The following is an 11,515-nucleotide window of genomic DNA, read 5'->3' on the forward strand; positions in this document are numbered from 1 at the left end:
CCAATTTTTTCAGGGTGGATAGTAGAGATTGAACTCAGGGGCACTAAACCACTGAGTCACATTAGTAGTCCTATTTTTGTATTTTATTTAGGACAGGGTTTCACTGAGTTTCTTAGGGCCTTGCCATTGCTAATGCTTGCTTCAAGCCTGTGATTAACACCAGAGTCACATTCAGAGAAACAACAATCAGATTTAAAAAGCACAATTCAGAGCTACTCAAATCTTTTTTAAGAAGATTCTAAAAGGAAAAATTATATCATCAGCTGGGCAGGCTGAGGCAGGAGGATTGCTAGTTCAAGCCAGCCTCAGCAATTTAGCAAAACCCTAAGCAACTTAGTGAGACCCTGTCTCATAATAAAATATTTAAAAAGGGCTGGAGATGTCTTTCAATGTTTAAATTTCACTGGGTTCAATCCCTGGTGTCCCCAAGATAAAAAAGAAAATTAAGTTTTTTAAAGAGAGAGAGAGAGAGAGAGAGACAGAGACAAAGAGAGAGAGAGAATTTTTTAATATTTATTTTTTAGTTTGTTTTCGGCATACACAACATCTTTGTTTGTATGTGGTGCTGTGGATCGAACCTAGGCTGCACGCATGCCAGGCTAGCATACTACCACTTGAGCCACATCCTCAGCCCCAGAAAATTTACTTTTAACTGATAACTTCTTAAAAGTTTTCTTGAGGTTTATCTCATTCTTTATTTAAAGCATAGCAATCACTCCCCAAAAGTTTCTCTTTCTCTCTTTCTCCCAGAATGGTCAACACCCAGATTTATCTCTTCTCTGGTTTTGTTCCTCATCCTCTCCAAGTCTCAACTCTTTAATATGTAGATCTGTGATTCTCAAAGAGGGGCTAAAATGCACAGGCCAGCCTCACAACAAAGAACTGTCTGCATAAAATATCAAATGTATCAGGTAGTTCACTGACCAATGAGGTTTCTTCCTCACAGATATGAAGGAAGGGAATACACAGTATCTTATGATTTCAGTCTATTTTCTTTTATATCTGTGCCATAAGAATTCTATGTGATAACATATATAAAGTTTCCAGAATGGTGGCTCAAACCATGAATGCTCAAAAATATTGGTTCTCATCCTTTTTTCTTGAAGGAAATGAAGAACCCAATTTATTCTAAATACAGTATCCCTAAAATAAAATAGCATCTCACCCTCTGTGGCCTTCCACCTCATGGCTGCCTCAAACTTCTGAATATTTCAATTAAAAAAACTATTCACCCACTAAAAGGGAGTAGCACATTCCTCAGGAGAATTAGGTTTGGAGAATAAGAACATCAGAATAACAGATAAGAGGATTATTAAAACCCAGCATTCTATTGCTGAATACTGAAGACTCCAATTAATGTTTCTAACTTAAAATCTTTATCAAGTAGCACTCACAATTTGTTAGAAAGAAAATGACTTCTACCTGTTTTTTAAAAAAAAATGCCTCATTTTTATTGTTATGACTGGGAAGACCTTTGCACTTTTGTTAGATATATAGAATTTTAATTTCTCTGCATATGTTTTTAAAATTATGGAATATATGTATTATTAAATTTACCAATTTAATCATATTAAATTGTACTGTTCAGTGGCATTGAGTATATTTGCATTGTTGGGCAACCATCACCAACACTATCTCCAGAACATTAATCAATTTGCAAATCTGAAACTCTGAGCCCATTAAACAATATCTCTCCATTGCCCACTCAAGCAGCTCCCAGTGGCCACCATTCCACTTTCAATGCCTATAAGTTTGATTGTTTTAGGTCCCTCATACAAATAGAATCATGCATTCATTGTTCTTTTGCATCTGGCATATATAATTTTACATGACATTTTCAGGACTCACTCACATTAGCAGGTGCTAGAGTTAATTTCCTTTTTAAAATGGGATAATATTGAATGGTATGGATGTAGCAAATTTCATTTATCCACTTATCCATCAATATGCTCTTGGATTGCTTCTACTTAGTTGGTTCTTGTAAATAATACTGATATGAAGATAGGTGTAGCATGTATGTTTTATAAATACTCAAGTCATGGCAACTGAAAGAATCATCTGTATTTACTTTTGTTTGTATTATTGAATGTATTTGTTAGACAGCTTTGCATTGTTGGAACAAATACAATGAAAAGAATAACCAAGTGGTGGAAAAGTTTACTTTCAGCTCATGGTTTCAGAGATTCAGTCCATTGTCAGCTAACTCCACTACTCTGAGCCTGGGGTAAGGCAAAATAACATGGTAGAAGGGCTGGTGGAGGAAAGCTCCTCACCTAACGGCAGCCAGGAAAGAGAGAAAGGAATGGATGAATAAATAGATAGACAGACACACACACACACACACACACACATAAAGTGAGAAATGGCACACTAAGAGCCAGAAACAAGATGAAGTACAATGGCAGGCATAACTTACTTCCTTCAGCCATGGATCACCTGCCTACAGTTACCACCCAGTAGTTCATTCAAATTATTAATCTATCCAATGAAATAATCCACTGAAAATCTTATCATCTCACCTCTGAACATTTCTGGATTGCCAGATACATTCAATAATACTGATAACTTCTTAAAAGTCTTCTTGAGGTTTATCTCATTCTCTATTTAAAGCATACCAATGGCTCCCCAAAAGCTTTGCAGGGGACCTTAACCACCATAAAAATGTGGAACTCAAATTTTACTTTTGGTGAGCTGCAAAAATAAACCAGTTAAGATTTCTGAAGCAAAATTGAACAAAACAACAACAAACTCATTATTTTAAGGACTAAAGGTGCCATGCAATTTTGTCAACCTAGCCATGTGCTACTTTAGGGAAGTAATTTTGTCTTCCAATAGTAATTTTCATTGAGTGTCTACTATGCACCAAATATTGAGGTGAGCACTTTACATGTATCACATGTATCAACTTATGGCATACTCATAATAACTCTATGAGAGACAGATCATCACTAACCCTAGTACTTAGCCTATCAATTGAGAGTATGGACTTGAGCCACATTACTAACTCCTCTATTTACTAGCTATAGGTCCTTAAGCAAGTTAATTATCTATGTATTAATTTCCTCAAATGTAGAATAGAGATAGTAGTGTCTACTTCAGAGTGCTACTGTCAGGATTAAATGAATGATGTATGTGAACATTTATATTGGGACATTGCACATAATACTTACTCATAAATATTGTATGTTGATATTTATATCTATTTTTCACTCAATTCAATCCCAGCACATTTTTACCCACATCTGATAGTCATATTTGAAAAATGAGCTCAGACTGTACAAACTAATGTTAATATTAACTTAAGCCATATGTAAAAACATGGATGTGGAACCGATGTGATTCTGTAATCTGTATATGGGGTAAAAATGGGAGTTCATAACCCACTTGAATCAAATGTATGAAATATGATATGTCAAGAGCTTTATAATGTTTTGAACAACTAATAAAAATATTAGCTTAAGCCAGAAAAATATATAAGAAGTCAGCTTTTCTTTTAAGTTATATAAAAGCAGAATAAAGGTGGTAGTAAGATCACATTCCAAGTTCAAGTAAAATCAGTTGAAGCTATTCATCACATTCTTCTCTTCCCTTGTATTGATAATGACTGAATTGAAATTTGAGGGACATCAAATTGAGACCAAATTGTTTGCCAGTCTTGCAGGACAATCTTGGACAAATTGCTTCAAATACTGTGGCTCATTGTTCTCTTGAACTCCATGTTGGGGGAAGCCCATTGTCTCTCATCCAGCCTAACAATGAGGACCCTGCACAGGTCAAAGCAGGATTATTTCCTAACTTCCTCAAACCTGTTAACAGAGAAATCAGGTGCCGAGTTTTGTGTGAAAGCAAAATCTTTACATATTTTTTATTCTTCTGTATGCGTATGCTATTTTTTAATAAAGAATATCTGTCTATTTCCTTAAATGAACTAGGCCCGGTGGTACAGGCCTGAATCCCAGCAGCTTGGGAGGCTAAGGCAGGAGGATTACAAGCTCAAAGCCAGACTCAGCAACAGTGAGGCCCTAAGCAGCTCAGTGAGACCCTGTCTCTAAGTAAAATACAAAACAAAATAGGACTGTAGATGTGGCTCAATGGTTGAGTACCCTGAGTTCAATCCTTGGTACCCCCGACAATTTTTTTTTTCATCAAATGAGCAATTCCTGAGTGGCTACTGTAACCTATCAACTCTTCCTGTTTCTTCACTTTTATGAATGAGGTGGCTTGGCATATTGAAGTTTTACTGACCGCACCATGCCTATAGCCATTGGCTTTCTGACTTAGAATGTGCTATTTCATATATGTATATATCCTTCCTTCCCAAAGGAACAGTTATCTATTCTTAATGGTCCACTTCAAACATCATGTTCTCAATGATATTCCCTATGGTCTGACCATTTGTAATGTTTTTTTCCTTGCAGTTCCAATACCATTCATATTGCATTAGTTTATAACCATTAAACTTTATCATGTACTCCTCCGATTGGTCTGCATATGTGTATCAGGGGACTTTATCTTTTTCATCTTCAGATTTCTCACTTAATGGAGCATATCACAGATGTTAAGCAAACATTTGATGCTATCTGTAAACTACAGCTTCTACCAGTAGATGCCACCGAGGATAATGAATCTGACAACTCAATGCACGTGACTTGATTTTGTTCCTAGCCATCCACAGAGTAGACAGTGCTGAATAGATGTGTCCAAACAGACTAATTGTTTTTCATCACCTTGACATTGTATAAGTCTTCTTAATCAGAAAATATATGAATGAGAAACCTGGAAAACCAAAAGGAGCATCTTTTTCTATTCTGGATGGGAAAAGATTCTTATGCTTGGATTTGGTGGTGTCTTTAAGGATCTAATGGAAGGAACAACAGGCTTTGGCAGGGATGACTTCCTTAGTATGCTGTGCAGATTCTAGGAAATAAACAATCAAAGAAGAGATGATTTCAAAAGCCATAATGGATGATCTCAATGGATGCTAAACTAGACCAAATCTCATCACAATAAACAACTTTGGGTAGGAATAATGGTTGGAAATATGCAAAACATGGACTGATAACCAATTTGCAACTTTTGTTAAGACGAAGTGGATGGTCTTTTGGATTTATCACAGCTATTTATAAAAGTTCAGAGGGCTATGGATTAAGAATAAAGTACTTGAGAATTGGCAAGGCGTAAAATTTATGGGCTGATATCCAGAACTGTGGTCACCTTAAATGCTCAAAAAGGGCCCTCTGTCTCACTTTGGAAAACTGAGTTAGGCATAATGTTAAAGGAAAAGAAGCCATATGCATTTGAAGACCAGCATCATCAGAGTCAATATGCACTAAAATGTCAATTGGCAAGAAATATTTATCATGAATAATTAAATCTAGGATTGGCTGAAGCCAGTTTCCAAGTAATTCCTTATTGGAAAACCAAACCCACTTAATAACCTTAAGGAAAGTTGCCCATGTGTTCAATGGAAACCTCAGTCCCAAGGATCTGGACCTGGATCTTGGAAAGAGTAAAAACTGGCTACACTTGTGACATTATCACCAAAAAGCCCACTTGCTCAGGGACTGAGATGCCCATTTTTTTTTTATTTTTCTCAAATCAAAAGCATGTAAGTAAAAAATGGCAATTACCTTTTTTTTAACAGAACTACACTTTTTACCATAAATATTTGTGCTTGTGTAAAGAGACACAGAGATAATTAAGTCATCATCCTTTTCCTCAAAGAGCACACATTATATTAATAATAATTACAGTAAAAGAATGAATAAAACAGAATCATAGACAATTCTCATGCAATATATAGAAAGACCTTTAACCTTTTTATTTAAAAAATTATTTGTAGTTTTAGATTGACAGAATGCCTTTATTTTATTTGTTTATTTTTATGTGGTGCTGAGGATCGAACCAAGTGCCTCATGCATGTACTGCCACTGAGCTATAACCCCAGTCCCTCAATCTTGTTCTTTATTTAATTTTGCAATTCCAGGTTGCCTGCTTCTACATTTAATTTTATAATCTGTTCTGTCATATTTTACTGAAAAGATGACTGAAATTTAGAATGGAATTTTGTTGAGTCAAATATCAACTTAGAGTGAATTGACATTTAGCCACGTTTAGTTTTACAAACCTTGAACAAGGTATAGTATTGGCTTTTATTTGGGTCTTCTTTAAAATTTCAGCCATACTTTCAGTGAAAAAGTATTGGTTGATTTTTAAGTATTTTGTTTTTGGAGACATTACTATAATTAAAATTTAAACTTTACATTCTTAGTTGTGGATAGTGTATAAAATTTATCTGAAACATATCTAAATATATTTTATATATTACATACACATATAAATAGAGATTGTGATTTTTTGTGATTTGTTGGTATGAGGGATTGATTTAATTGACTTTCAAATGTTGGATAAGCCTCACATAACTACAATAAAGCTCCCTGAATATGGTTATAATTTTTTAGACATTGTCAAATTGAGTTTGTTAATATTTTGTGGGAATATTTATATCTACATTTATAAGAAATATTGACTGGCAGTTTTTTTCTATTCCTCCTCCCTCCTTTCTTCAAAAAAATTTTACATTGTCTTTATCTTCATTTAGTAATAGTAAGAGCCTCCAACAAGTTGAGAAAATTGCCTCTTCTGCTTTCTGCAACAGATTATATACATTTGGGATTAATTTTGCTTCCAGTGTATTTTAGGATTCTCCAAATGAAGCCTTCTATTATGGAAGATGCCTTTTTCAGAAAATTTTAAAATTATGACCTTAATTTCCTTAGTACTTAAAGAATTAATGAGAATATCTTTTTCATATTGTGGCAATTTAGTAGTTAGAGGTTTTTGAGGAATTGATTCATTTCCTCTAGTTTGTCAAATTCATAAGGATCAAAGTGTTGACAGCATTATTCTATTACTGTATTTTTAATGTCTGCAAGACATGTAGTGATAGCTTTTTTCATTATGATATTGGTGACTTATTTCTTCTCTATTTTTATTTTTTCAGTATAGAGGTTTATATATTTTTTTTGATTTTTGAAGGACCAGGGTCTTTTTTTCCCATAGAAATTCTCTATTGTTTTTCTATTTTCAGTTTCAATGGTGTCAATTTTTTTTCTTTCTTATGTTCTTCCTTCTGATTTCCTTTGCATTTATTTTGCTCTTGCTTTTCTAATTTCCTGAAGTAGGAATGCAGTTTATTGATTTTAGATCTTTTTCATTTCTAACATAATCACATGTGCTTCCAATATCCTTCTCATCACTATTTTAGGTGCACTTCATCAATTTTGTTAAGTTGTGTTTTCTCTTTCTTTTAGTCCTGGGTATTTTTAAATTTCTATGGAGACTTCCTTTTTGAGACATGGATTACTTAGGAGTGTTTTGTTCAATTTCCACATTTTAGAGATTTGCCTCTTGTTTTTTGTGATCGGTTTCTAGTTGGATTCCAGTATGTTCAGAGAAGACACTATTTAATTTCAATTATTTTCCATTTATTGGTGTTTATTTTAAAACTCAGGATATGGCCTGTCTTGATGAATGTTCAATAGACTCTTCTGCTATTATGTTCTACATATCAGCAGGCTCTGTGGGTTGATGTTGCTGAAATCACACGGATGGCCTCTGCCAAGATGCTTGTAACTGAGGATTTGTCTATTTCTCCTTTGTATCCTGTCATGGATTTTGTTTCTGTGTTCCATGGATTTTGAAGCTTTGTTCTTCAATGCATATACATTTAGGACCATTATGTCTTCCTAGAAGATTGATGGTTTTATCATTCTGAAATGCCTCTTTTGTCTATAGTAATTTTCTCTTGTTGAAACCTGTCTTATCAGATACTAATAACATTCCTGATATTATTGATCATTTGCATGGTGTCATGTTACACCCCTTTCTGTTGACCTACCTGTGTCATTGATTTGGAGTTTTTTATGCTCCATAAGGTTGGGTCGCATTTTCTTACATTGCTCTAACAATCTGTCTTTCTGTGCATATATTTAGATCATTTACATTTGAGGCAATTCTTATATGATCACACAAATCTGCAATTTTATTATTCATTTTTATTATTCATTTTTATCTATTTCTTCTCAGTATCATTTCATTGTTTCTGCTTTGAATTTCTGTGTATTGGACAGATTCTAGGATTCCATCTTGACTTACTTATTTTGGAAAATTTGAATACATACCTATGTATATGTGTACTCTGGATATTTTAATACATATATGTGATATAACATTGACTGGTAGGGGCTGGAGATGTGGCTCAAGTGGTAGCGCGCTCGCCTGGCATGCGTGTGGCCCGGGTTAGATCCTCAGCACCACATACAAATAAAGATGTTGTGTCCGCCAATAACTAAAAAATAAAATATTAAAATTCTCTCTCTCTCTCTCTCTCTCTCTCTCTCTCTCTCTCTCTCTCTCTCTCCCCTCTATCTTAAAAAAAAGCAAAAAATGTGTATTCATGTTTCTGCTCTTTCTGTTCTTCATTTTTCCTTCCTGACACTCCAAGATTCTTTCTATATCACATCCTTCCTATTTGAAGAAACTCCTTTAACTAAGAGTAGCTCTAGCAGTAACAATTTTTTTTTAGTTTTTCCTATTTCCCAGTATTTCTGAACAATAGTTCCACCAGATTTAGATTTTATGGTTGGTAGTTTTTTCTTTCAGCACCTCAACAATAAGGTAACACTTCCTTCTGGCCTCCATGATTTCAGATGAGAAATGTGCCTCATTTGAATTAGTGTCCCTATCTGTAGGTGAGACATTGTGTCTGAAAGCCTTCTTCCTTTTTAATTTGCAAAGGTTTAATTATGGTAGGCCTTGACATGGTTTTCTCTGGGTTTATTATGGTTTGGATTTGATCACCTTCATGGACCTGTCTGTATCTTTAGCCACATTTGGAGACTTTTCGAGCATATCTCTTCAAATAGTCTTTCAGCCTCACTTTCTTTCTACTCTTCTTCTGGAATTCTGATGCTACAAATATTAGATCCTTTATTATTTTCTACAGGTCTCTGAAGGGTTGTTTGTTTTCCTATTTTCCTTCTTCTGTTCAAATTTAGTGAATTCCACTGTTCTGAACTCAAATTCACTGATTCTATCCTCCTCACTCATTAAGCCCGATCAGCAAGTTTATAAAATTTCCACATTATATTTTCTGGTTGTAGGATTCCCAATATCTTCTTTTTTATAATTTTTATTTCATTACTGAGATTGTATGCATTTTTCATTGAAGTTTCTTTCATGGGAATTTGTATTTAATAGATGAAACATTTTTATGATGATTGTTTGAAAATCTGACTTAGTATTGCTATCAATTGATTGTCATTTCACATTCAAACCGTTATTTTTCTTCATTCTTGATTTTGGGGTGATTTTCAATTGTATTTTGTATGTATTTCTATGTCATTACAAGACTCTGGATCCTATGTAAATCTTCACATTTTAGTGGTCAATCACTTATTTAACTTTAGAACACAGATCCTGGATCATGGTCTACTGATCATGGTCCAAGGGATGGTTTCAATGATAGTTTAATATTCAGAGACTTTGGGATGCAATTTTTCTCTGCTTGGTTTGCCTACTGATTCTGGTGCCATAAAAATTGACAAAAGAATTTTTCCCATATTGTCTCTTGGTGAGAGGGGAATGAGGTGGGATTTGATTTTAGATCTTTTTCAGCTGTTGCTTTGTTATATATAGGTGAGGGAAGAGAATATGGGTTTATGAGGACAAAAAAAGAAGCTTCCAGACTGGGTCACTTAATATACTACAAGCGCTCCGGAAAGCTCCATATACCCATTTTGGTACCTTTGGGCAAAAATGGATAGTCTCAGGTTTGTAAGAGAAAAAGAGACATCAAATGCATTTTTTTCTTTCTATCTTTCTTTTTTTTTTTGGTGGTGTTGGGATTTAACCCAGATCCTTGTGCATATGAGGCAAGCACTCTACCAAATGACCTATATCCCTATCCCTATCAATTAAATTTAAAGTGTTAATTCAATCTTGGTTTTCTAGAAGATGGACTCAATTTCCTTAATTATTTTGCTCAGGATTTGTGTCAGAGGTTCTCAAAGATACCACCTATAATTTCTTGTACTGACTCTCCTCTGGTTTATGTGTTATAAAATAGATGGAGGTGGACTCTCTCCTCTTTTCCCAATAGATTGTGTAACAGTGGCTTTGCATCTTCATTGCATATTTGGTAGAATTCAACAGTAAGACCATCCAGACCTGGAGGGTATTTTATTTGTGGAAGATTTTATGATAAAATATTCAACTTATCAAATAGCTATAGGGCTATTGAGATTTTCTGTTTCACCTTGTATCACTTTAAGTCAGATGTATTTCTTTAGATAATCTGTCATTTCTATTCAGCTTGTTAAATTTCTTGGCATAAAGTTGTTTGTGATATTTTATTATATTACCCTTTTAATGGGTGTAGAATTTGTAACTAACATATTTGATTTCTGATATTAGTGATGTGTGTTTTGGTTTTCCCTGACAGTTTTACCTGGCAGGGTTGTTAATGTTGTCATTTCAAAAAACCAAAGTTTTAAGTAGTAAATTTTTCTTGTTACTTCTCTGGGTTTTATTTTGTTTTTCTCATCCATCAGCCCTTAATTTTATTATTTTCTTTCTTCTACTTGTTTGGGCTTACTCTGTTCCTCTTTTTTTAGCTTCCTGTGAATGCACAATCCTTTTTCTTTAAATTTGTTCAAATTAGTTATACATGACAGTAGAATGCACTTTGACACATCATACATAAATGGAGTATAATTTCTCATTCTTCTTGTTGTACATGATGTAGAATCATAGGGGTCATGTAGTTATATATGCACATAGGTAATACAGTCTTATTTATTCTACTGTCCTTTTCCCCCTATACCCCTCTCCTCCCTTCACTCTCTTCTGCCTAATTCAAAAATAGCATTATTCTTCCCTAGAGCCCCCTTATTGTAAGTTAGCATCAGCATATCAGACAAAACATTTGGCCTTTGGTTTTTGGGGTTAGTTTATTTCACTTAACATGATATTCTCCAGCTCTATCCATTTACCGGCCAATGCCATTATTTCATTCTTTATGGCTGAGTAATTGTGAATATGTACCACATATTCTTTATCTATTCATCTGTTGAAGTACACCTAGGTTGGTTCAATAGCTTAGTTATTGTAAATTGAGCTGCTGTAAACATTGTGGCTGTGTCACTATAGTATGCAATTTTAAGTCATTTGGGTATAAACCAAGGACTAGAACAGCTGGGTCAAATGGTGGCTCCATTCCAAGTTTTCTGAGGAATTTCCATACTGCTTTCCATAGTGGTTGCATCAATTTGCAGTCTCACCAGCAATGTATGAGTGTATCTTTTCACCCACATCCTTGTAACATTTATTGTGGCTCGTATTCTTGACACTTGCTGTGAAAGCACAATCTTGATACAAGAATTGATACAACCACTGGATACAGTGGCACATGCCTGTAATCCAAGTGGCTCAAGAGTCTGAGGCAGGAGGATCA

Source organism: Callospermophilus lateralis, unplaced genomic scaffold, assembly GCF_048772815.1.
Source record: "Callospermophilus lateralis isolate mCalLat2 unplaced genomic scaffold, mCalLat2.hap1 Scaffold_63, whole genome shotgun sequence".
NCBI classification, from domain to species: Eukaryota; Metazoa; Chordata; class Mammalia; order Rodentia; family Sciuridae; genus Callospermophilus; species Callospermophilus lateralis.